The sequence below is a fragment of the Oreochromis aureus genome, linkage group 16 (genome assembly GCF_013358895.1).
Source record: "Oreochromis aureus strain Israel breed Guangdong linkage group 16, ZZ_aureus, whole genome shotgun sequence".
Taxonomy (NCBI): Eukaryota; Metazoa; Chordata; class Actinopteri; order Cichliformes; family Cichlidae; genus Oreochromis; species Oreochromis aureus.
The window spans coordinates 26,606,106-26,632,652 of record NC_052957.1 but is presented as its reverse complement, the minus strand read 5'-3'; the positions used below and the strand labels follow the sequence as shown (position 1 = coordinate 26,632,652).

The window sequence follows — 26,547 nt, the reverse complement described above, 5'->3', positions numbered from 1 at the left end:
GCTATGAAGAACAGTTTGGGGAACTTTTCCTATTTGAATGCACACAGAACAATTAAATGTTGCACCCACTCGGTGTCTCACTCATATTGATTAAAACACCTCGATCAGAAATAAGGCCAGCCTCTGCCTATTCATGTATATACAGATGTGCAAAAGTTTCAGTCATCCAATCAGAGCATACTGGCTGATGAACACCCAGCTCAGCCCCGTCTCACATATTCACACGTAAAGATTTGACTTCAAAGCATCCAACATCACATCATTGGGATTAAGTGGACCACAAGCTACTGTAGGCCTCGTCACCTGACAGCTCATCACGGCTGAACGGAAGAAAATCCCAGCAAGCATCCAGGTCCGAAGATCATGTGATAAGACTGTGAAATCAGGAGGTTAATGTATTTTTTTCTCTCTTTATTTTGGCCCTAATTTTTGCACGTCTACAAGCCTTTGAGCGTAGAAAGCAACCTCTCAGAGTCACAAGACTCACAGGTTGAATTATAGGGTCACCCGATGTCCGGTTCATCCGCGCCAGGGTTAATTCTAATTCTCCATACATTACCATAAGGGCAGAGTTTTTGCTCTCACATTATGAGCTGGGACTGTGTTTTAGTGCTGCAGGCTGAAAACCGCGTTAGCTTAATGCACATAATACATTAGGCTGATGGGGACATTTCGCTCAGTTTTCTGTTCATAATTTACATAGTGGAGGGGATAAAAGCGTATGAGCTGCAGCAGCTTCAGCAGTAGAAAAAGCCAACTGATTGCCATGGTACGGCTTATGCCATCTATGTTTTAATTTGCTGTGATGCAGCTGAATACTGCAGAGAATCTAGTTTTACTTCTGTGTAAGACTTCTAGCAGCATGTCCTCCCCAAAGGTGCGCTTTTCTCCGGATTTGTGTGGTGCTGCAATGCTGCAATTCCCCTCTCCCTTCTCCTTTTGTTTCCTCCTCCTCATCGCCCACACTTTCTTTCTTTCCTTCTTTCTTTCTTTCTTCCTCAGTCGGGGTGATACTCACTGCTGCTCTGCTCAGCTCTGCTCACTTTTTCCCTTGATGGCATCTGACCAACAGGGAAAAGCCAGAGAGTTATTCTTTCTATTTCTTCTAAAAATTGGACTCCTTTGGCTTAATAAATAATTCCTCACCCCACTTCTTCGGTTCTTTATCCTCAAGGCTCTATGCTGCAAAAGTTTAGTAAATATGCTTGTGAATGGCAGGTGCAAATGGCTTTCTTCTCCTTTCAGTGCCACATATAGAGCCTCCTAAGAGAGAAGTAACCACTTCAGGTCTGTATGAGATAATCAGTTCTGTCTTCCCGTGTTTTTGAGTACAGCTGCTCTCCACCCACAAAGTTGGGGGGTGGAGTGGGGGGCATAGCTAGATTTTTTTTTGCTGCATATTTTAATGATGCAGCTCTTGTCAGAGTTTTTCCTCTCTTGAGCTGTAAGGTGGAGGAAAAGTTCGAAAACAGATATCAAGTGTTTTGGATAATGAGGGACAAAGGGTTTCGGTTCATGCTTTTGGGGATATTCTCACCAAGGTGCATTTGAAAATTCAAGTTTCAGGATTAGTGAGGGGGAGAACATGCTGTACAATGTGAGGCGGTCAACGCTGACTCCCGTCTGACTATACATAAAAGGCAGTTTAGCAAGGAAGCATTTTGTATCTTCAGGTATTTCTGATTCAAATCATCGTCAGTATGTATGAAGGAGGTCAGGAGGGAAGTATGACACTGAGTGTCTGCAGCGGTCTTTAAAACACGGTGGAGGATCTGTCATAGATTGGGGCTGAATTTCAGCAGGTGGTGGAATTTTGTCACCCATCCATCCATTCTCTTCCACTTATCCTTTGCAGAGCCCAGGTGTCTTAGGGCGAGAGGCAGGGTACACCCTAAACAGGCCAGTTAACCTAACACCACTAACTGCATGTCTTTGGACTGTGGGAGGTAGCCAAGTACCCATGCAAAAACAGGAAGACCATGCAAACTCCACATAGAAAGCTGGAATCGGACTCAGGACGACTGGGATTCATCTGATTGGCACAGGAGAACAAGAGGTAGCCAACATCCAAAGAAGAGCTTTGAATGTCCTTTAAGAAGCCTGGAGAACTTTTCCTGAAGACTACTTAAAGAAGTGACAAGAACGTTGTGCTGTGAGTTCAGGCTGTGTTGAAGGATAAAGGTGGTCATACCAAATACTGAATATTGAAATCTTCAAATAAATAAATAACCAAGTCTTGAATTCTTTGGCCCAGCCTGAAGTCAGTTCTAACCCATGGTATGTTTCGGTATTTAAAAATGATTTTAACAAGCCCTGTGAGAGTAGGCCATGCTTTTCTAACATACATCACTGCTGTGTGGTTAGGGAGAGATGACAGAAAATATTCTCTGTTTCTTTCTGTAGCACAGACGGTGCTTTCCAGTAAGCACACTCAGCAGACAAAGTTTGATTTTTGGCCTTTAGGAGAATTGTTTAGGTAATTAATCATGATGGTGTAATCTGCTACTGACGATGTTTGTCATGTCAATGAGAGAACAATTCAAAGATTTTGTTTTAATGTCAAAAATGCTAAATGTAGAAAACAGGAGGATGTACAGTAGTGTTGGCACAAGCTATAAAGAATATAAATAATGAAATAGAGCAGCTTGTACACAACAGACAAAGGAGAAAATGACCAACAGCAGCAGCAGACACCATCTAAAAGCTATATATATCATGAATCTTACCTTTTTTCTACCTTTCTGTGGGAAGAAGAAAAAGATATCAAGAGACTGAGGCTCGATTAGCTCACGCAGCAAATGGGAAAGGCAAAAGGAAATGGCAAATGAAACTTTGGCAGATTAATGACTGAACAAGAAAAATAATACGAGTCAGAAATTAAAACAGCTTTGGGCTTTAAAAAAAATAAATAAACTGAGCCATTGAACATACAGGTCAGCGTTATAAATGGGGCGGGGCTTTATGGAATATGATGACATGATGAGGCACAAGCACAGCCTAGCTGCCTGCTGTCAGAGCACACATGCCTCTGTGTGTCCTCGTCTGGAGTGGTGCTGTATATGAAACTGTGTAAGATTAGGTGTTTGTAATTGGTTTACAAAGCCCGCTGTAATGCGTGTTCACCCGCTCTCTTTGAAATCAAGTTTCTGCTTCATAATAAATGTATCCGCAGTATATTTGATTCTGTTCATCTGCGTCTCCTGCACGAGGGCAAACCTGGTCTCATCATCATTTTCGCAACAATCTTCTGATCTGAATGACGGCATGATGCCAAAACAAGCAATATAACCGTCACAGCTTGATTCACATATTTTGACATTCCTTTTATTGAGCCGAGCCCAATTCAAACTAGGAAGACGAAGGCGAAGAAACAGGCAAAAACACAATTCTCTCAGATGAAATCACCAGAATTGTTATTCTCAGTGAGGGCCTGTCACTCGTAGTTAGAAGCTAATTTTAAAAAAAAAAGCTCATAAATATGCTCGAAAACAGGACAGATGCTTTGTTAGGTGGAAAAACATGTTTCTTTTATTTTACCTAAAGGGGAAATAAAGAATGAAAGAGAGGATAAAAGACAAAATATAAGATTTGTTATACCAAACACCAACTTGGAGTGTAACTGACTGTGTGAATGCAGTCCCCGTCCCGCGCGATTGTTGTGTTTTACCTCGGATGTTTTAATAACCAAAGATTTGCGAAGAGAAGATTAATTTTCTCCAGGAAACGTGAGGATTAGAGTATTTTTAACAACATCACTTCATTGATGTTCAGCTCAGTTTTGTCTCCCATTCTCCTCCACCTCATGGACACACCTGTCTGTACCATTGTGCAAAAGAAAATGCACTTTGAATGTTGGCACCAACGTCAGCCATTCATTTAAAACCACAATAAAGAGTCACATCGTGTTTGCTCTTTGTGAACTCAGAGGCAGGGTGAGCTAGACCCACTACCGCAACGGACAAAGGTGATTTTTTTCTTCTTCATGTCACTCTCACCTCTCATGTGCATCGCATGCTTTTCATGCTTGTGCGGTCAAACGGATCCAGATCTCGTTCTGCTGGCTCGGTGAGACCGCTGAGGCCATTTGGCTGCTGCACAGTTCGGACGTGCGGATCAATATTCAGCTCGATAAGTATCATTTCGGTGTGAAGCTGAGGTCGCTGCTTTCGCCTGCCTGCTGACAATTCTTTCCCCCCCTGCTGCGAACTCCGCTCTGCGCCATCACAACAAAATTTATTTGGAATGACTCGAGTTCGCTTAGAGAAACAGAAATTTGAGCGGCCTCTCCCACAAAACGAGGGCCGAGGCAAGCAGAAGCAGAAAAAGAGGGTGGGGAGGAGGGCGCATGCTAGTGCACACGTTTATAAACTGCTCCATCACGCACAAACAGCTTGGAGAGTGAACGTATTTACTCGAGTAGGAGACTAATCAGCAGTCCTGGGATCACGGTTAAGACCGGCATTTATCCCAAAGCAAACACCTGGTCCAGAGGAGCACACGCGCTCACTGAAGTTGTTCACTCAGACACCACACAACATTTCTTTGTTGCATCCTAAGCCATCACTCAATTCCAAATGTGCCTCTGTGGCTTAAATGTGATTCATGTGTTTAATTAAACCCAGCATTGTAAAATTATCATAACAATTATTTAGTCCTGTGAGGGCTGCAAGTGTATAAGGCCAACGAATGTGGAGGAAATATTTAAAGAAAAAGACGCTTCTAATTTTAAAAAAAGAAAAGAAGAGACCCCAGCAGCGTTTTCTTTGGTCCTGGATGATATCAGAAAGTTTGACAATCCCCGTGGCTCACCTGGCTGGGCATGGGACCAGTGTCTCAAAGGCCGAGGGGGTCTATGTTCAGGTCTGACCCAGGTTGTTTTCCTATATGTCATTCCCCTTTGCTCCTCCCCCTAACTTCCTGTCCACACTCTTCTTTCCTGGCAAAATAGTTTTTAAAATTGCTGAAAAAGTCATTTAACTAAAGACAACGGTTTCCGACCTCCCCTGTACCTTTAATGATGAGCTCGGATGCCACTTTATATGTAAATAAAGACATAGTTTGACCATTAGAATAGCCTTTGTGTTTTTCCATGGGTAGCTGCACAGCTCATTAACTTCTATTCTATAAGCAGACCTGAAATATGAGAGAAACCACTCAGTTCAGAACAGAGCTCCAAGGGTTACTCCTAGTAGGCTTGCAAGGGGGTAAAGAGAGATAGAAGTATTTAAAAACACAAGCAGTGACAACAAAAGAGCATTTTTTTCACTTTTTCTATTAGTTGCACTGACCATGTTAACTCTGACACAGCTGGACTGGAGTCTTCTGAGGGTGCGGCGCGCGCTACACTAAAATATTTTGCGCAAATTGGCTCAGCTGTATCCAAAGCACTGGAAGATCAATACATCCTGCTAGGCTTAATAAAAGCTGGAAAAGGAGCTTCATCAAAGCACAGAATTGGCTAAATAAACAATACAAGACTCCAATCAGCTAAAGCACTATCAGACAGAGACTCTCTAGTAGTGGTCTAAGAAGATGAGCAGCTTCTGTAAAGCGCTTCTCAAAAGAGGAAAATGAGGCAAAATACTTGGTTTTGGGGGTAATTCTAACAGAATTTCACAGCGGGTGATGATATGCTGCAAGAGAAATTCGACAGAGGATGCCATCGCAGTCGATCACACCAAAAGCGAAATATGATGATGGGAATATGCAAATGTGGTTGTAGGGCTGTCACAATATATTACGTCTAATATCTGATTATCATGGCCCAAGGAGGTCATGGAGAAGCAGCACTCCATCAGCCATGCACGACATTCTCGTCTTTGCATCTTTGTGCAGAAGGAATCGTGCGGCAGCAGGATAATGAGCCCAAACTCACCTCACCAAAAAACTACTTAAAGACCAAAGAAAACCGAGGAGCGCTGATTGTCACCTGACCTCAGCCCGATTGAATATTTATGGAGGAACTTGAAGACTGAGAAGGGCCAGCTTGAGAGCTTACTGTCATTAAAGGGGTTACGTAAAAACGCTAAGATATTTATGCCTCCCCCCTCCTCCTCAAATTGTTAGGCTGACATCATGCAACCAGCGCAAAATAGAGAGATCTTCACGAGTAAGCCGTGGACTCGGTTGTATGGACGGGAAAACATGCAAATTATATTCAAATAGAGACAAGTAGATTTTTAAAAAACATAAAGAAAAAGACAGAAATCCGATTTAAAAAATTGCTGCTTTAAAAAATGCTGCTACGGTTAAACTGATCCCATATGAGTGACCATTAGAATTATTACAGCAGTCTAAAATGATGGCATCAATTTACAGGATTAGTGGAAGTCCTGTCAACAAAGCAAATGCATGTAAGTGTAAATGTTCCCCTGTTAGCAGCTACTATTTAACTGGCTTTAACTTGAGACTACAAGCTTGTTAGCCCAGGGTCTCCTCTTTATGTAACCTTCAACCTAAGTTGAATGGCCATTATTAAAGCAGATTAATCACCTTTCGAAACCTGTGGAAATACTATCATTAGCTGCATTTAGTTGAGCTGGTGAGCCATACACAATGGCAGGAGCTGCCATAGATAAATCATAAATACAGCTGTAGATGTTAACTGCAACAGCGAGCATGTCAAAGTGATGGAAAGGGGAAGATTTTGGGGTAAATTTTTAAAGGGATTTAAAAAATAAATAATAAAATTGTAGCAGTAATAATGTCACCTTCTCTCTCTTTTTTTTAATGATGAAAGCTTATTGCAGAGACATCATTAACATTCAGTGTTTGGACTCTGCGGCAGAAGAGCACTCTGCACGTGGTGATGTCACATCTCTGAGGATTGTTGAATTTAAATAGCATAGTTAGCTCCCCATCATTTCTCTAAGCCGTTTGGTCAGCTGTGCAGCTTTAAAACTAACACTGATGTATTAGCAGCCCAAGGCGTCTTTAATGGAGGTGCCACTTAATTACTACAGAGACCCACTTGAGCTTAGTGAGCAATCAGAAACACATACGCATTGCTCAAAATCTGAAATTGCTTTTTCACCGAGACGTCGAGTGCAGGAACACATTTTTACATGCAAGTGCATACACGGCACGGAGGCTTGGATCAGGACGGCCACCCTTAGTTTTATTCCCCCCTCTGGTCTTTACATTTAGTCCTCAATTCATTTGCCGCTGTAACCTTTTGTCGCCACTCTCGCGGTAACGGAGGCAACCTCTCTGCTCACCTAGCGCCGTTGTCTCTGAGAGCAGGGAGGGTGAGGTCAGAGGTTAAGACGTATATAAACAGGTGTCAGGTGCGATGATGGAAAGCCGAGGATATGTGAAACTGGGCTGGAAACTCAGCCAGCGGGCTGCGAGGACACAGGAGGACGGTGCATAATAACAAGGGTAATAGATGACTTTGCCCGTCAGTGTGATGCCATGGTTTCAGGTTGTGCAAATTAAACCGTCTTGTATGTAAGGCTCGACCTTTCGGATAGCAGCTCTGTGTGCGTGTGTGTGTGTGTGTGTGTGTGTGTGTGTGTTCTGGTTCCCAGTCTCTTGGATGTGGTAGATTATTGAGCCAGCCTTACTGCCCCCGTCTCCCTTCCTTCTCTCGTTCTCTTCCCTCCGTGTCCTGTTGATTAGGTTTATTATTTTCTTTACATATAAAAATTTATTCATTTTGTGTTTATTTTTCACTTTTAGTTTAGTTATTAGTGGGAAAGGTTCCTACATGTTGTTCTGATAGTTAAAACCTCTGAGACAAATCAGTCATTTACTTCTCACAATTAAGTAATTAAGCCTTGTTTTTGGAAATTCCATTAATTTTAATACAAAGAAGAGAAGACATACACTCACTGGACACTTTATTAGGTACACTTTGCTACTACTGGGTTTGTAACCTCACTGTAAAGAACCCTGTTTATGATCATTTGAGCTTTGTAGTTCTTTGACTTACTGCTTCCTTCCTATCAGCTCAAAGCAGTCTGGCCATTGTCTTATGACCTCTGGCATCAACAAGGCATTTTCACCCAGAGAAACAGAGATAGAGATGGTTGTGTGGGACAAATCGAAGTAGATCAACAGTTTCTGAGATGCTTAGAGCAGCCTGTCCGGCACCAGCAAGCACACAGTCATTTAAATCACCTTTCTTCCCCATTCTGATGCTTGGTTATCCTCACCACATCTATGTAAATGCCTACCATGCTGCCATGTGATTGGCTGATTATATATTTCAGTTAAAGTTAAAGGTTGCTTCCTTTTTGCTCTGTTATGTGAATAGGCAGACAATACCAGTGTATTTCAACCAGTCTGTTAGCTGATAACCACATTAGTGTGAAGTTTAGTGACACACAGCTGAAGTAATGCTTTTGAAAAATGTGCATTTTTTCCCACACAGCTAATCATAATTGAAGCACGCCATCCTGCTGTGTTGACACATTATTGTTTACTGATGTAAACAAAGCAAGCCAAGCAAACCCAAACAGCATATAACACTCTAACTAAATTGCAATCTATTGTTTGTCTCTGTGTGAGGTCAGGTTAAAACAATCTGTTTAAACTTTTGTTACCAAAATGAACATTTTGCCTTTAAAATCATATTTAAAAAAAATATTTTCATGAACTGGCAAGGTTTTTGGCTCCTGCCTTGCCCACGAGCACTGCTGCAGCCTGAGTCACCCTGGGAATGCCAGTTGCACGCCACCTCTGCTTGTTTTGTGCTGTCAGAATAGCACGCACTTCGGTTAGAGAGCAGCAGCGAAATGACATGACTCACAAAAGTCACCGACGCTCAGTTAATTATGCGAGATTCATGATCTTTTGAGCACACAGCCAGCGACTGAACAACACGCCAATTTGCATATTTTTCTTGAAATTTTCAACACTTCACAGAAGCATAACTAATGTGACAGAACTCTAACTGAAGGCTGCACTTGAGTGTGCACGATCAGCTGTTAAAAACTGAGACACAGCGCTGCCGGGAGATCGATTAGATTAGTCGACACGTATAGATCAAACGCTTCGCTACCTGCTTCGTCGCTCACAAACATTACAACAAACTTTAAGTCAGTTTGAATTAAAAAAAAAATTAAAGGTCTGGTGTCAGTTTTCAAACCATTTTTAGGGGGAAAAAAGTTGCAAGTTTGGTAAAAAGCACGTTAATTGGTGGTAACGTCTAAAGATATGACAGTGGCTTTAAAGGTTTCCATGATTGTATAACAGAGTAATGAGAGCTTTTGAAGTGCCACTTTTCCCAGCTCATATCACGTAGTGTGTCCTCGATGCAGTAACTGCTAGGATCTGCTGTGTTTGATTTGAACTTCATAAAAAAAAAAAAGTTTGTTTAGCAACAGCAACCTAGTGATCTCAACTGGAAAGCTGCAGGCAGTAATTTGCTCCTAATTAGACACGTTTCCTTTAGTGCCTAAAGGGTGAATGTTGAACTGCACAAGTACAATGTGTGAATAAGTGTTTGTGCTCCTGTGCATTTCTGTGTGAGATAAACATCGGGAGTTGTTGAGCCGTGAACTCCTGCCGCTCTGTAACTTGCCTCTTCACCCGCTTCCCGCTAAGTCTTCATTAAACTGCCTGATTCAGTTACCAGTAACTGGAGCTTAATTAGGAGAATTTGATTTTCGCTGCTGGATCTCGTGGAGAATGTTGATAATCACTTCTCATGGACAGAAAATGAGTGAGATTCTCTGCGGTGGGCTGCAAAAGTTTCAGCAGACTTGCAAAAAAAATAAATAAATAAAAGTTCCAGGTTGGAGACTGTGCCTCCAGTCTGCTTTGATTCATGCTGTTTTTGAAAGCTTTACCAGTTCATCACATAAGTTCACAGGATGACCACCAAGAAGAAAGAGGACTTTCAAGGATTCAAAATAAGATGGACAGCATCTGTTGTAATTGCTCTCTATATGTCTGTGTGTGTTTGTGCTGTATGTGCGGGTGAGTGAGGGGTAAAAACTCAAAAGCTCGTCTTTGACGTGTATTTTCAGTTCTGAAACATCTAAACATTAGAGGTGAGCGGATCGATCTAAACATCCATAGTGTCGATACCAACTCTGGTATTGGTATCAGGCTGATACTAGTGTGCTAGGATTGATACTTTGTTTCTATCCCCTAAGTTCAGCACTAGCAGCACTGAACTGTGTTAAATAACTTTTTGCAAATGAAAAACTATTGCTCAAACATGCACTATGAAAAATGTCTGAACCTTTGTGTGTTGACTATCATCTTTATTTTGATTTATAGCCTAGAGCACATCTAAACAGCCGATCTGACCCACAGTGATTTAGAGGAAGGCACATTTACCTTCCAGGTCTCCAACAAACACAGATTCAGACTGCATGAAAAACTGAACGGTGTGTTTTGTTGTGTTAACTCATTATTGTGGAAAGTAAAAATTGCGGTGATTTAGTGGTCATTAAAATGTGCAAATTGATGATGATTCAGCTCATAAATCATCACACTGTGCTCTGCACTGTATAAGCTGCCTTTATAGGTTAAAAGTATCGGTATTAATATCAGCAATACTGGCCCTGTATTCACTTGGCATTGAATATATACCAAAATTTGCAGTATTGCGCAGTATTACTAAAAATACTTTCACGACTCCATCCATTAATTTTCCTCTGCTTAGACAATTCAGGGTCCGAGCTGCCATAGGCTGAGAGCTTTCCAGGGTACAACCTGGAAAGGTCGCCAATCTGATGTAGGGCTAACACCGATAGACAATCATTCACACTCACATTCACATCTATGGGTAGTTTAGAATCACCAGTTAATCTTACCCCACTAACTGTATGTCTTTGGACTTTGGGGAGGCAGCAGCCCTAACCACCACGCTGTCCTGCTTCTGCACTCATTTTTATTATAATAAATTTCCTGAATTGCTGCTGGTAGATATCTCATGCATTTCAGTGTACATTTAATCCAGTAGTGATAATAAGAAAATGTGATGTTTGCGATTTTTCAGTTTGTGACGAGTCTCTCTGCATCTCTCTGTGTGTTCTGTCAAAACATTTCAGAACAAAAGAAAAAAAAAAAACTGTGCCATTTTCATCCAAACCTGTTGCAATTTTTCAGTCAGGTTTTCTGCCGGAGAGTGACATCTTTATCATATCAACAAAACTCTTGTTGCTGCTTTTTTTTTCACCTGATCTGCAGAAACACCTCACCGAGCACCACGATCGGTGAATCTGAAGTGTCCCACGCTAAGATGAAGGTCTGGAGCCAAACGTCGGCCCTGATGTTACCTATTGTTATCTGTCTTGCTTAAATCTCTGCTTTGCTGCTTGATTTGCACCGTGCCCAGTGTCACATTCATGCCACTTGTGGTCAATAAAGCCATACTGAATCTGAGCAGGGTCGTGCAATCCCAGACCCTGTCTGCACGACTTTCTTGTGTAGATGCGGGACATTGAAGTGTGTGTGTGTGTGAGAAAGTGAATAAGACTTTAGGTCACAGACTAAGCAGTTTATGAGAATTCTTCCTCCTCACTTGTTGCAGTGAATAAAGCCTGATCCCACACTGACAGTGGAGATTATGGGGAGTTTTTTTGTGTGTGAGCGGACACTTCCTGCTGCTCAGCCCTAAATTCTCGGCTTAGCTCCATGGAAAATCCTCTTTACTGTATTTTTCTACCTGTCTTTCTCAGTCTTAAGTGTCTCAGCATCAAGCTGGAGAATATGGTAGAGGAACTGGGTGCTTAATTAGCTGACTAAGAGTTTGATATGCGCTTAATATTTATTATTACTATAAAATAAAGCCTTTTATTCTTTGCTTCCAACCTAAATGCCCTTTTAGTTAATTTCTGCATTTATGTAATAACATCCTATAAGATCTACAGCTATTAAGGCATCAACAGTGAACTTTATCATTCCTCTTTGATTCATTTTTGCTCCTCTGTGTTGAAGTGAAAGAAACAGCAGCCATATCACGGCAGCTGACGACACAAGAGGGATCGCGAGTCTGAGCTGCTCCTTCAGGTTGCCTTAGAAACCAAACCAGGGCTATTTGTTCCAATTTGCTCTGTGGCACTGAGATCAAAAAGCTTGGAACCAAATGTGCTCTCTGTATATTAGCATCTGTGTTTGGTTCGACACAGTTTAGGCGTCTGTGTGCCGCATTTACATCTGTGTGTTCGTTTACAGTTGAGCCACATATTGGTTGTGTTGTCTGTGCGAGTCAAGTCAGGTTTAGGCCTTAATGTGCTTGAACTATACTGAACTTGGTGGTTTGTTATTGTCCAGTTAGGCCTTCGTTTGTTACAAAGGCTTCTCGCAGGTCCCTCTTTCCCTTCAGCCCCCCCTGCCCCCCAAACCCCATTAAGGTTGGGGTTTAAAAAGCCGTTCCCGCTCCGCCTTCTCTCCTTCATTGAAAAGTTGGCGGTTTGTTTACGAGACCGCCAGCACTTCTTTGTGGTTCTGCGCTCTGCTTATGAGAAGGAGGCGAGTAACTAGTGAAACACTCACCCCTCCCCCTTCCTTCTCTGTCTCCTTTCCCCTTCTAACAGAATCAATTTGAAAAGGACAGACGGCCCTCACAGCTCCCCATGCCTACACCCCAGTGATGCTTAGCTGGTGAGTACACTTTAATCTTTTTCATTTGGAGCCTCCGTGTCATTTTCATGCACTACTTTGATTGGTTTCTATATCCTTCTCTGAATTGCTGCTATGCATTGGTGCAGCAATTTAGTTGACTCTTTTTTTCTTTTATCCTCAATTTTTTCCTGGCAAACAACAAAATTTCTCTCTGGTCTTGTGGATGAAGGATAGCAATTACTCTTTTCCTCTCATTCTAACTTTATTTAAATGTCTTCCACTCCCCCCCCCAACACCAAAAAGAAGTTTCGCTGGCCTTTGTAGTAAAAGTAAGGCAGTCTTTTTTGGTGAAAGTCCTTTATTCTGACTGACTGAAGTGATTTGAAAGGCAGCGGGGAGAGTATTGCAGTAGAGGCGGAAGAGCGGAGGATAAGCAGAAGTGGTGGGGGCAGGTATGGGTGGAGGGGTTTCATGCAGGCTGCTAACGGTCAAGGTTTACCTTTCTACCTCTCTTTGGCCCTCTATTTCTATCCATCACGTTCAACCAGTCAAACTATAATGCACAAGCCACGCATCAATTATTCACAACTCGAATTGTTGTATTTAAAAATGAGTTAAAAACAGCACAATTCCAACAAAAAATAAAGACAAGGATAAAATAAGGAATAAGAAGTGACTGTCAAAGTGATGCTGGATAGTCAAAAGTACTTTTTTCCATGTGAAAGCGAAGCGCTCCGGTCGTCGACAGCCTTGTGCCTAATTGACACAGCACAGTGAAATTATTATACAGGTGACATGAGTGCATAATCATCTTATGAAATCACCTTCACCAGAGCAGGCTGGGGCCATTCTCAGAGCTTTTACATGCTGTTTTTAATTCAGCTGTAGCAACAGCAAGAAAGTTGGGTCATTATTCCATCCATCAACACCTGACGCTTGAAAGTTTATCTTATGTAACGTTTTAAGATATTTCTACGGTGGGCCGGAGAGTTGCAACGTCACCAGCAAATAGACAGACCCTGCAAAAGCACACAAAAGGCAACGGAAGTAGGAAAAACCTCAGAAAATACAACGGAAGTGTTTTGTTTTTGTTTGTTTTTTTGCATACAGAAACTGAAACACGAATGATTGAGAGAAAACAAAGTGGAGATTCATCAGTGTTGTGAGGGAGAAAAATATGCAGTCAGTGTGTATTTTAATCACATGAGTCATGAACTTATATATTTGCTGTTAGCTGTTTACTGTTAGCTTGTCACTTCTGGAGCTGTTCCTTCATGTTCTCGTCTCCCCCAAAAACACTTCTGTTGTGTTTTGTGTGAAGTGGTTTCTCTTCAAAAAGATGTTTCCTGGTGTTTTCTTAAGTTGCTGTGCATTTAAACTGTCAGGGCCAGATTTAATCATCCTAAACCACTAAAGCCAAACCATGTCAGTAAGGCCCGTCACCATATTAGGTTTAGACATTAACCCCTATGATTGGATGCGTTGTGGCGAAAATTAAGTAAAATGTTGGTTTTCTACTTGGAAAAATGAATTATACTGTTAAAAAAAAAAGAGTGAAGGGAAGTGTAGTGCAGTTTTTTTGCAGTTATAGAAAGTAGTCTGTCCATAATTGCACAAAAATGTACACAAAGTACAACAGTTCTTTTCTAAATGTGTTATTAACATTTTTAAATCTCATAGCTATGTTGGCGAGTACAGTTGGAATGTGACTGTCCACTGAGGGAAGTTATCCAGATTACAAAAAAACTGAATAGTAGGCAAGCCCGTTTGAAGCTGAGTTTTTAATATATGCAAGCTCTCTTGGAGTTCACCAACCTGAGCATGTGCTAATGAACACAGGTGGTGAGAAAACTTTTGGCCTACATGCTTTAAACACAATGGCATGCAGAGTGAGCTCAAACTTTCATTTCACTTGTCTCAAATACCTTCACACACACACAAACACACATATTCACTGAAGCTGAACATAAGCCAGAGTGACATACAAGTGTTTTAGAAGGTCTTTTAGTCATTTATCAAATCTGTGGAAATGTGGAGGAGAGCAAAGTGAAGGAAAAAAAATCAAATAAAAATCTATCCCTATTGGTTTTTTTGGTCTGGATATCATATTCTTTGCTGTCCCAGTGCTCATTCAGCTATGTAAACTAGATCCTATTGTTACGTAAACGGCTCAAAAAAGTGCCTCCCATTACAGAAAGTAAAACTGAGGAGCTAAAAGTCAAACGTTTGGCATCCCCTCGGAGAAAATGACCTTGTTTACTGAGCGACTGAGCAAAAAAGTTGTACTCCTAGAATCAGAATTTATGCATCATTGATTTTTTATTTTATTCTCATAAAATATATAATAGGGTTATTTTTAATGTAGGAACTTTATTGACTTAACCTTGACTCAACTGGACCTATAGTATATATTTAAGCACTTTTCATTGCATTGCAAATCTAACCTTGCGTATTTGTTCACACTGCACGGAGTATTTAAATAACTCTAATCTGATCCGAATTACTGAAATATGAAGGCTGTTTGGATACTTTTTATTAAAACGTAAGCAAGTGATGCCACTCAAATTTTGATTTCTGTGGCTTTATTCAGTCTCAAGTGTATCTATCATCTTGGTTTCGGTTTCAAGCCCTTTTTATCTTCTGCCCGATTTCTCCTAAAATTAGTAGAGACTGCTCTTGCTCCAATCTCAACCACTTCTTTCTCTGTATTTAATATCCCTGAAGGCCATCCCTGGAATTTGCTTATTTTCTATTGCTCCACTCCCCTTGCTCAGCACATGCATTCAGCTCACTTTCTCTGTTCAATTCAATTTGTGGCCTAAATATCTCCCCCTAATATGTGTCATTGGAGTAGAGTAGCAGTGCTCCCTCTCTGGCTGCTTTGAAGAAGCTCCACCGCGTTTGTCTTGGTTCTCTCTGCCCCTCTGGGAGGAGATCAGGGGCTCCAATCGTGGTTGGCATGTTGTCTCCTCCAGCCCCACTGTTGTTTGCTGATATTTAGTTCAGGATAACAATAAGCCGGAAGAAAACAAGCTCCTTTCAGGCCAATAAGAGATGGAAGGGCTGGACTGAGAGGGAGAGAGAGGCCTAGAAAAAAAAATGGGGGTGGAAAGACATGGGTCTCATCCCTGGATGGGGATGCTCTTTAAAGTAGTCTGTTTGTGGCCCCCAGGGCCGAATTAAGGGAGCGTCATTATCGCTGGCAAATTACCACGCTGCCTTTGTGGTCCAGCCATGGTACATTAGGGTGCCTTAAAACGTGGCTGAGCTGTGCCTATTCAGTTTGCGAAAGTGGGGCCAATGGCAGATCCTTGGCCTGACTCACAGAGGAGGCATTCACGCCATATCGGGGGGATGGTGACAGCAATGATGGTGATGGAGAGGTTCTCTTGAGATGAGTAAAAAATCTCTCGGGCCAAGGCTGATGTGTGATCTTAAATCACGTGCCAGCTGATGATGTAATCATTTGGCTTCATCGAGGGTTTGAGCTGCCGTGCAAATCCGGGCCCTGACAGAGACATTCCTGAAGATTTCCACGCCAGTAGCAGAAATTAAATTAGATCCAGTCTTTTAGTGGAATAATAATAATTATAATGATAATATGTTTTGTTTTGGGTTTTTTGCTGTCAGATTAAGATAAACTTTCATATTCCTGCTTTATTATTATTATTATTTCTTTATAATAAAATAATTTTTTGTCAGGATTTGATTAAATATTAATCAGCCTTTGACCTTTTTTCGGCTAAATTTCAGTAGTTAGCTTAAAAATATGAGGGTTGTGGTTTTGCTTTAAGGTTTACAGTTATCAACAAGTACAAAGAAGAAGAAATGGCTGTGGATGTTTTACTTGGTCAGTGCTTTCATGTTTCAAGAGGCAGTTAAGATAACTGGAAAAATTCCGGTGTCTTGTATCCAACACTGAAAGTGAGCAGGAGGGGCTGATCTCAGAAGAAATGTCAGATCCTTTGAGCCTGTGTGAAGGATTTCAGTAGTTGCAGAGTGTCTGCAACAAATAAATGTCTCTGAGTTCTGTATGGCATCCACTACAAGCTGTGAAGGAAGCTGGTTTTTTTCTACACACACACACACACACACACACACACACACACACACACACACACACACACACTTTTTGCAGATTTTTTTAGCCTTTACTGCAACAGGACAGTGAAGAGAAGACAGGAAAGCTTGGTGTCACGGAGTAAATAGCCACAGATTTGGTGGATTTTAACCCGGGCCTCTGCATTAGCCTTACTGCATATTGGGTCACCTGCTCAGCCCAGTGAGCTAAATCGGCACCCGGCAAGCTTTGTTTTAAACATTTGCAGGTAGCTCACGCTCAGCGAACGTTGATCCTGTGGGTCTGAAACAGTTAAATTAAGTTTTCATCCGATGCCAAGTAAAGTCAGGGTGCTCCATGAGCTATTATGTCAAACTCTTCAAAGAAAACTAAATAAGAGCACTGCTGAAGGCGCCGTAAAAGTTCTAGTGTGTGAAATATTTGTTCTTGGCACTTTGCCTTTATTTATCATCCAATCAACTGGAAGCTTTACCGCAGCGATTGATGTCTCCCTCATTTTATTTTTCTTACCACGATAGGTGGGAGATTTCATTACTTTCCAACATTGTTTCCGGGTTTTATGAACTCAATCCCTCCGCTGAAGTAGATGAAGAAAGGGGGGAGGGCTTTTGTCCAGGGGCCGTGGCAGAAAACCCTGTAAATCCTGTGCTGATCTTTGGATCATTAAGCTGTGAGCCCTCAGTCCTTTGGTTCTTTATCACCAGGCCTGGATCCCAGGCCATAATAGAGGCTAACTGGCTAATGATTAGCTGTCTACTGCAGCTACTTGAAAGCTGACTGCTGCTGCTGCCAATCTGAATGAGAGGAGGTTTTAAAAACATATAAATCCTTAAATGTGTTTCTCTTTTTTTCCCCTCTCAAACCTTCTCTCTCATGATCTGGAACTATTCAGTTCTTTTACAAAGCTTATTGTGGAATGATGAGTGTTTTTTTTCTCCATCTTCATTTTGTATGAAAAGCCATGTTGACTTAAGCTATTGTTGATTTGCATATTTTAAGCCGCTTGCTCGTGTAACTACTTTACAATAGGTGTTGGAATGGCTTGTGTACATGCTTGTTAATTTGACAAACAGCATTACCTTCTCTCCGTACTGCCTCTGAAGTAATCGCCTTGTCTCTAAACAAGCTCCATGGAGCTGAAAGGAAGGGGATGGAGTCTGAGAGGCAGTGTTTTGGATAACAATCACTTTGTCTTCCTCCTATCAAAAATCCTTGATTACTTGATTATTCAGGAACCATGCAGGCATATGAATATGAAACTTCTCACCCTTTGAAGCAAACATAAGAAACAGCTGGGATGAAATCTTCTTCATTTAAAACGTTGCCTGCGAATTAACTAGTTTGGAAGAGCGATCTGGAAGACGGCGCTACTGCGTCACTAATTGACAGATTCACAGTGTTTACATCGTTTCGTGCTCCGTGATTGGGAAAAAAAGGTTAATACACAATGGTTTTCCTTCAAGAATTCAAGTGTGTTAATAAAGCTTGTTATTTAAGTTCTTTATTCATCCTTTATCTGTGTAGGTTTCTTTCTTGAGCGACGTTTAAATCACGGACAGGGCCCTATTTTGTTACAAAAAGCTCAAGGTTGTGAGAAAAAGAGGGATTCTGAATGAGTTTTGTTTTTCTACAAACATAGATGTAAATCGGTACATTGTGGGTGGTATGAGGAATGGGAATGTGTTCCATCGGATTAGATGCCAAACATGTGGAGACAAGAAGGCAGAGAATGAGAGAGGCTGGTTAGGTCTTCTGCTTATATACTTGAGGGTCATCAGCCTCTGATGATAAGCTGCTGGCTAAGATGGGGATTATGCTCAGGACATGCTGAGGACAAGGATGTGGACAGCTGCAGGAAAAAAAAAAGGTAGTTTTTCCTTTTGTACATCTTTGAAGTATGAGTCCACCTCAGGAGCATGTGCATAGGTGGTGCATTATGTCTCCTTGGAGTCGCGAGGCCACAAGGCATCATCCAAGACTCTAGCAAACTGTGGAAACCACAGCATGCCTGAACAGCATTTCTTATAGTTAATGTAACATACAGAGTCAAACTGAGAGGAAGCTCAGCACATCTGAGGATCAGGGAAGGATTATGTGTACATATCTGCTGCATTCTGTAAGAAAGAGTCCCAAATGTTTGCTTTTCCCTGTGACTTCACTTTTACAGAGGGCGTTGACTCGATTTTTAACACAAGGGTCTAAAACACGAGAGGTGTCACATATCCCTTTAAAACAAATATGTGATTTGGACCGGACTCAGTTAGTCTGTGATGGGATTCAAATTCCAGTCTTTGGCAGTCTGACATCCAGGATGCTCATCCAGTACTCTGGCCACACACCTTTATCTCTGGGGGGCACACTGCTTCCTGCATTGGCACTAAATGTTGGCAACAAACAGAATTCCTAGGGATAGTGGTCTGGTTTGGCTGATTATAAAATGTGCCTTCTCTGTTGTTTCTGTGAGGAAGATTACCTTGCCTGTCTTTAACTCGCTCTTACTTTTACCCAGAGAAAACACAGGCTGTTGAAGGCAATCAAACACAGTACATTTCTTCTATATAAGTTGTGATGTTAACCTTAACTTGTATATGAGCCCGTAACCACGTAACACACAGCTATAAATCCAGCTTTAGTGTGTTAACACATCTGAAATCCTATTAGAAACCCTTGATTTATTTTGGGCTAAATCAGCCTCACCTAAATCAGACCACAAGTAGAACTTAACTCTCTCCTCTGTTAGATTTTTTTATAACCACCACTTTCACTCTCCACAACCTGTGGAGCAAACTTGCTGTCTGCTTTTTAGTCATTCAGTAAGGATTAGTGGCACTGTGTGTTTTCTAATTATAGAGCTGGACTGTGCTCTCTCCTCCACTGAGGGGTCAAATCAAGCCCACCAGGCTCTCAGCCAGGAGCTTAGTCACAACTCTTAACCGCTACTTTCACACATTTATGCCTGTGTTTCTTAATTTGATATCTTTTTAAAATTCCAATTTTTTCTTCTTCTTTTTAAAAAAAAAAAATCACTGCATGCTCTCTTTCTCTTTTTTTGCGCCTGTCCATTTCTCTGTTTCTCCCTCTCCTGCTTGCTGAGTTCACAAGAACGACTTTTCATTTGGATAAAATAAACTCAATGAGGTAACTGTCAAAATAAATCACTTCCTATATCAAGGAGGAAACAAGTAAATGCCCGGGAGAAAGGGATAGCAATTCCCTTTTTTTTTAACCACACAATCAATCAGTTCCCCTTCACATCTTTTCACATCTTTTCATTCTTGCCGAACAATGGGTTTGATTAACCCCTCTGGGAAAGCTCATTATCCATTTCCATCACAAAGGTGTTTGTAAGGCACTTGGATTTGAAACACCTCAGCAAAAAAACATAGATAAAAGGAATATATCGAGCTTGGAAAAAAAAGGCAATGATAAAAAAATGATGGCTGCCAGTTTGAGCTCATGCGTCTGGTTTAACAACTAGCCAGATGTTGCTCCTGTATTCTTGATGTCAGTAAGATGTTTTGATCGTCGTGACTGCTTTGTGTGAGTTTGCCAACTCGCTTTAAAATCTCGTCTTTTTCTCTGCCACTTTAATTAGATGAATTGAGTTGTGACAGTGGGACTTGAATTATATTATATGTATGAGTTTATTTTGATTATCAGAGTCTTTTAAGGACGTGCGGGAATTCCATTGTTGAGCCAAATCAATTTCTCTTCTTCAAGGGACACCCAGGAAATAGTTCAATCCATTTTTAATCAAAGCACCTTATTATGCTGGACTTTGGGTTCATGTCCTGTTTTCGCATCAGTTATTTGATGAAATGAAATGTGCAACCATACAGCAATTGCGAAGATAACTGCATGCCTTTTTAATTTAACTTAAAATGATTTATTTATGTAGTAAATATGTTGTGATGGGCTCGAATTCTGGATATGCTTTGATGGGCAGAGTGATATAATGCACATGCATCTGTTTATACTACATACGATCACAGTTTGAGCCATGTTCAAACTTCTTGATCCCACAGTCCCTGCATGGTGAGGACATGAGCAGACGACAAAATGTGTGGCAAGCAAATCCCGAAATCAGATGAGATGACTGCTATCAGCTTTGCGTCAGTGTGTCCAAAACAGAGATCGAGACAGGTTTAGCTTAACTTAGCTTAGTATAGCCTAGCTTAGCCTAGCTACAAGACTAAAAGTCAAATTGCAGCCCACTGATACCCACAGGAATAAAAATAAACATGGTGGCAGTAAGCTACACAAGCTAGCGCACTCTAAGTGATGTTCCCAAACCTGGATAAATGGAAGAGTTCCAAATAAGTCATGCGGATCCATCCACTCACCCCTTAGGAAATAAAGGAACAAGTATAAAGTTATTTGTTATTAGAGGCACAGCTACTTTGAGTGACAGGTGGGTGCCTACTATGCTGCTAGTTCTGTGCTAGGAATCACCTCAGCTAAGTCAAATTACTAAACTAGAAGTGATCTAAGTGTTGTTATCATTTGAAACAATTTCAGTGAAGTTATCTAAGAACTAATATCCTCTATACTTCAGTTTTGATGAGTGCTCATGAACTGGATAACAAATACTGTTACTCCTGGTACCCAACAGTAACAATGTTCCAGCAGCAGGTGGTTAACATAAACATATGTGATACCATATGTGGCTAAAGCTATTTTTATACACGTGATCTGTGGTTCTACCACACATCATATGACACACCCTCATGTAAATCCAATAGTAATTTGTGTGTTTAGTGAAATAATTGAAGGACAGACTGTTTTTGTGTTGACCAGTCTATTCTTTTCTTACCATCTCCCTGTCCTAGCTTACAGTAGATTGGGTAAAGGGATGGTCAACTGCAGGGATGTTCACAACAACAGCTTATTTAAAATCTCAAAATGGCCCTTTAGCCCTTATTACATTTCTCTGGACATATGGGAGAAGACCAAAACACTCTGCTCTAAATCACACAGACATATGATGAACTAACAACACCTCTGAAAGGCTCCAGCTGGCCAGTAAGCCTTTGTAGTTTCCATTAACTTACATTTGTAACTTTTGTGGGCACATTTTCACCTCTCTTCTAAGCACGCAAAGTAAACCTGTTTTTCTTTCTCACCCGTGAGCGTCTTTCAGTTGACTTTGTGTGATAATATAAGTACAAAGTGCCTTGAGGTCATCGGGATTTTATTTCAGTCCCTCTTCTTTTCTATGCCCACTTTATAAAAGGTACGTTCACTTCAAGATATCAAAGTGGGATTACTTGTAATTCTTATTCTTGTACAGGATGACCTCCTCCTTTTTGGTTGAATTAGGTGCCTTTACAGAATTAATTACTTTGAGCTTTGGGGCTGAGGAGATTTCTTCGTATTTTCAGTATCTGGGTCTTTTGTGCTCCCTCACGCCAACATGAGAGAACAGGACTGACGGAGAAGGTGTTATTAGTTCTGCTCTCTGTTAATGTGAAAATATAGAATCAAGCCTAGATGCACGTGTGAAGTCTTAAGTGAAAAGTGCCAATGTATCTGGCTAAACATCCCGCACCAAATAGTTAATGATTAGACTGGGAATTAGATCTTTGGGAATCGTACTCTTTGTGCAGCTGATTGATAGTGGCACTTGTTCACGCTGTTCATTTGAAGTTTTCGTGGATGCTCAGATTCTGGTACATGCTAAAACCCATCCACACGCATGCTTTGATGAAGATATCCACACCGCAGCCTCCAATTTACAGCTCAGCTTGATCAAACTGCTCATTTACAAAACTAATGAGAAAATGAACAAAAATTAAGGAATCATTTAGCTGTTGTATTACATGAAGACAAGAAGCCACATTTCTTTTTCTGCTGTGAGCAATTATATCACAATTACAACACAACACAGCCCCTTCGGGCGCTTGTCTGAGGGTGTTGAGCTTCCTTTTGGAGTTCTAAATGCGGCGTCGGAGGCGTGATGTGTGTCAGGGCGGGGAATAATTCTGCCAGCGATCAGTCTTGTTTTTATTTTCATCACAAAAATTTCCTGGCATATTGCCTGGGTTATGCTTCAAGAAGACCATAGCTTACAAATTGTGCCGCAAGACCGCATAGCAATTATACACAATATGAGATGTTTTTTTAATTCCAATTACATCACAATAGATTTAATTATAGCTGCGTGTCATCTTTGCAAACTGCGTCAGGCTCTATCGCCTGTCTTTTGTTTGGGAGAGGATGTTTCTTCACACTCTGGACTGTAATCAGTGTTTGAAAAGACACTACGATATGGGAACCAAGCGCTGGCACTGTTTAGGAGATGAAATGGAACAAATGATCCGCTGCATCTTTTTCTGTTCATCTGTGATTCCAACATGTAACTGTCTCAGAAGAATAAGAACCATTTGCATGTAGCGATCTTTTAAAACGCAGATGAGCTTTTTGTAAAGATCTCGCCCAGGTTGACGTCTCTTTCGGAGCTCTTGAATTCATCCGTGAAGTTTAGACGATTGGATGCGGCACAAAGTTTTTACTTCAGAGCCGCGCCCCTGACACTTCAAAACACTTTGCACTTGTTTGACTTCTTACGGTGTTGCTGCAATCTTAAATCCCTCTCCCTCTCCCTAACCCTTCCTCTTCCTCCTCCTTTGCTTTCTGTCCTTTTGAGAACAGCAGGATCTGACAGCCCTGAGCCGAACAGTGTGAAGTTTGTGAAATGGAAATGGCTTTGTGGTGTCTCCTAAACGCCTGACCACTTTATCTTATGTGTGTGTCTGTTCGTGTACATGTGTATATTTTTCTGTTTCTGTATGTGTGTGTGTGTCGTGCACATTTCTTTAGCTGTAGTTTCATGAGTCCAGAATGTGAAATGGACTACTTCTGAATCATTCTCCGCTGCCAGCTGGTGATCAGATTTTTCTTCCCCAGTGTGCAAATAAATAGGATCACTGCTGCAATGTGTCTGCACTGGTGGCAAATTCGTCCTCATAGAAGATTGCAGGCAACGAGCCATTGCTAAACTATACAGTTATATGTTGGGTTTTTTTAAAAACTATTATTATAGTGTTTATGTTGGACAATAAAAAAGGAAAGGACATGAAGGAAAACCCTGATTTTAGACCTATAGCCGATTGTTAAGCTCTTAAAATTCTTTAACTATGCAGAATGTGCCTCTCATGTTCCCTCAGCTTTTGTTGCAGGCTGAAATTCAACATTTTGTTTTATAATAGTGAAAACCTAACCTTGCAGTCTTCTTCCAGCTCTTGTTATCAAGAAAGAGAAAAGTACTAAAACATCAAAAATTATCAAATGACTCCTGAAATATAAGCCGTTTCTGCACTATCTAACACAATGCTTCAGTGTGTTCCAGTCTACATTTCACTGAATACACTGCTTCTCTGTGACACAGTTTCCCTCCCTTGGTCTTTGAAGTGTAGCCAAAAGTCATGCATCGTGGCTTTTGCAAGCTTCTGAGCACAAGGCGAGACATAAGAGAAGTCGATTATACTTCTGTGTTCGGAAAATTGTCACTATATGTCACAATATAACAATACAGGCTTGCAACATAACTTGTCACCAACCAGTGACAGACTATAGCCAGCCAGATGCCATACATTATGCAAGAGGACTAAGGTGCTTCAGGGTGGTAAGAAACATTGTACATATTGACTAACCAAAGTGTGCGATGACATGAAACCCAGACCTTGTACAACTTGGCTGATTCTGAGCGTGTGTTTACTGCACTCGCAGTTATATTTTTAGCTGTCTACTTGTCATCTGATCGCATGAATTTTCATGCCACGTGTACGGGAACAAAATGTGTCTGTGCCACAGGCCTTGTCAAATTTAAAATGTGTCAGATTCAAAATGTGTCAAACTACAAGATCCAAAGCGATGCCGTAAATCTATTTGACTGCAGTGACTGTTACTCGGGTGTTATTATGACAACTGACAAATCACAAATCTTGAATTGACACCGTGTGCAGTGGCAGAGCAAGGCAATCTTTAAAGGGATGACCAGCTTTAGAAAACTCCGTACCTTTGGCCCTTTATTTTACCTCTGAATGGAAAATCACTGAAGAAAATATCTAAAACCCTGAAATGCTTTATTTTCTTATTCAGGCATGACTGCCATGCAGAAATACACTGTGAGGACTCATGTATAATAAGCTTTTTAACCCCTATTTTACTATGGAAGATCAGGACCAATGCAACTTTTAACCAATAAATCATTCGGTTGAACTTAGTGGATGTAAGTAAACTTTAAAAGCTAATTTTAAACACGGCCCCACTCTGAACCCATCCAAAGTTTCCAGCTAATGTGTGTTTACAGACATAATGACACACATGCAAACCCTACAACCATAACCTCTTTGGTGGAGGTAAAAAATTGTAGTTATTGGATGTAACTCCGGTTCTGTGAGGATGGGCCGAACCCTTTAATGATGTTTGCTGTTTTTCTGTGGGGTGACTGAAGAGAAACCCTTTTGCTATGTCCCTGACTGCGAGGTCACACTTGCTAATGAAAACTACACAACTGAAAACTAGAGAGTGTTTCCTTTTCTGAGGGATCACAACTATGCTCAACATAAGACAGTTATAGGTATATTTGGAACAAAACACTTTTCAGTGGATTTATTTTGTTATTGTCGCTGTGTGCTCCAGATGCGGATTTATAGCCCTCATACATTCAGTTGTTACATATGTTCAACTGGAAAAACACTTATTGACTGTGTGGGCTGCAGTATATCAGTTCATCTTGTGAAAAGTCAAAAAATCTTAAAATTTTCTTAAAAAGTTGAAATTAATGAGCCGTGTCTGGGTCAGCACCGCGGTGAAGCTGGAGCTGAATGCGACCTGCTGAAACGGGACCGTAGCTTATTAGATCGCAGATCAGACCAATTAACGAGAAGTTGACACTGTTTGGATTTTCCCAAAGCAGTGCTGCCACTGACCTGTTGCATCCGTTTTGCCTGCAGAGCAGAGGCAGGTTGTTGTCTGAGGAGACTTGTTAGGAAGCAAAGAGCTGCTCTTTCCGCCTGCTGCATCATCTGCAATTCATTTTTCTCAGGAGAGCCCTCACACACACACTCTGACGTGCACACACACATGCACATTCACTCAGCTGCTGCTGATGGCCTTCTCAGTGTCACACATTACCTGATTTTTTTCTTTGTCATTTATGAGCAAAATCTGTGTGTGTTGGTTGGAGGGCTTTGAAAGTGATTGTTTGATGCCAGCACACAGCAAAATTAATGCTTCTGCTAAAATTCCTCGTTTTGAAATCACAAGGGCTCTTTGAACACATTGTGTCTTTGTGTGTTGTTAGTGTGTGAGCTTTTATTAAAGTTTTTGCAGCCAATCCCCAAGAAGCACAACGGTAGAGAGTGATGAATGCCCACAGCAAAAAATCCAATAAGATGGATTTGGTGGGAACAGCAGCATTCGCTCGCTCGGCCACTCTCTCTTGCTTTCTGTCTGTTATTCCATCTACCACACGCTCAGCCGCAAACCCAACAGCGTGGCTCCACATCAGTCGTTTGTTCACAGCAGATCAGTGCTCTGTAATCAAAGTGGGAGGCAACTCGCCGATCATTAATACAATGCCACCTGTGTTTCCTGTCCACGGTCCAAGTCTGAAGAGGATTCACCAGAGCGGTCGGTGATCAGCGGCGATGGACACATCAAATGTCTGCTGTTGTTTCCACTGTGCATGATCGTTGAGCGCCGAAAGAGCTCAGCCTGCTGTACCGGCCACTTTATAGGCTTTGAGAAACACCAGCATGAATCCAATAAGCCTTCACTTAATTTCTTTCACACAAGATTTGTATTGGATTCCTGTGTTGCTGCCTGGTAGTGACTGTACACTTGAACATGTGCCTTTATTGTGTTTAAAGTTTAACTGGAAGAATTATGAAAGCGTGGGCCAATGAATGAAACCTCGGCTGCCCCTAAGGAAATTTGTC

The 26,547-nt window shown here is 41.3% G+C and overlaps 1 protein-coding gene across 5 annotated transcripts in view; it reads left to right on the top strand.

Moving 5' to 3' along the window:
* Window positions 1–26,547, top strand: part of sema5ba (sema domain, seven thrombospondin repeats (type 1 and type 1-like), transmembrane domain (TM) and short cytoplasmic domain, (semaphorin) 5Ba) — a 174,610-nt gene that overhangs the window by 22,216 nt on the left and 125,847 nt on the right. For 4 of the 5 annotated variants that reach the window (XR_005608683.1, XM_039600236.1, XM_039600234.1 and 1 more), the window contains exon 2: window positions 12,495–12,561. The exons of the other annotated variant lie outside the window; for it this stretch is intronic. The gene's annotated coding sequence lies outside the window, so the exon portion shown is untranslated. The remainder of the gene's footprint in view (window positions 1–12,494; window positions 12,562–26,547) is intronic. 5 annotated transcript variants of the gene reach the window in all.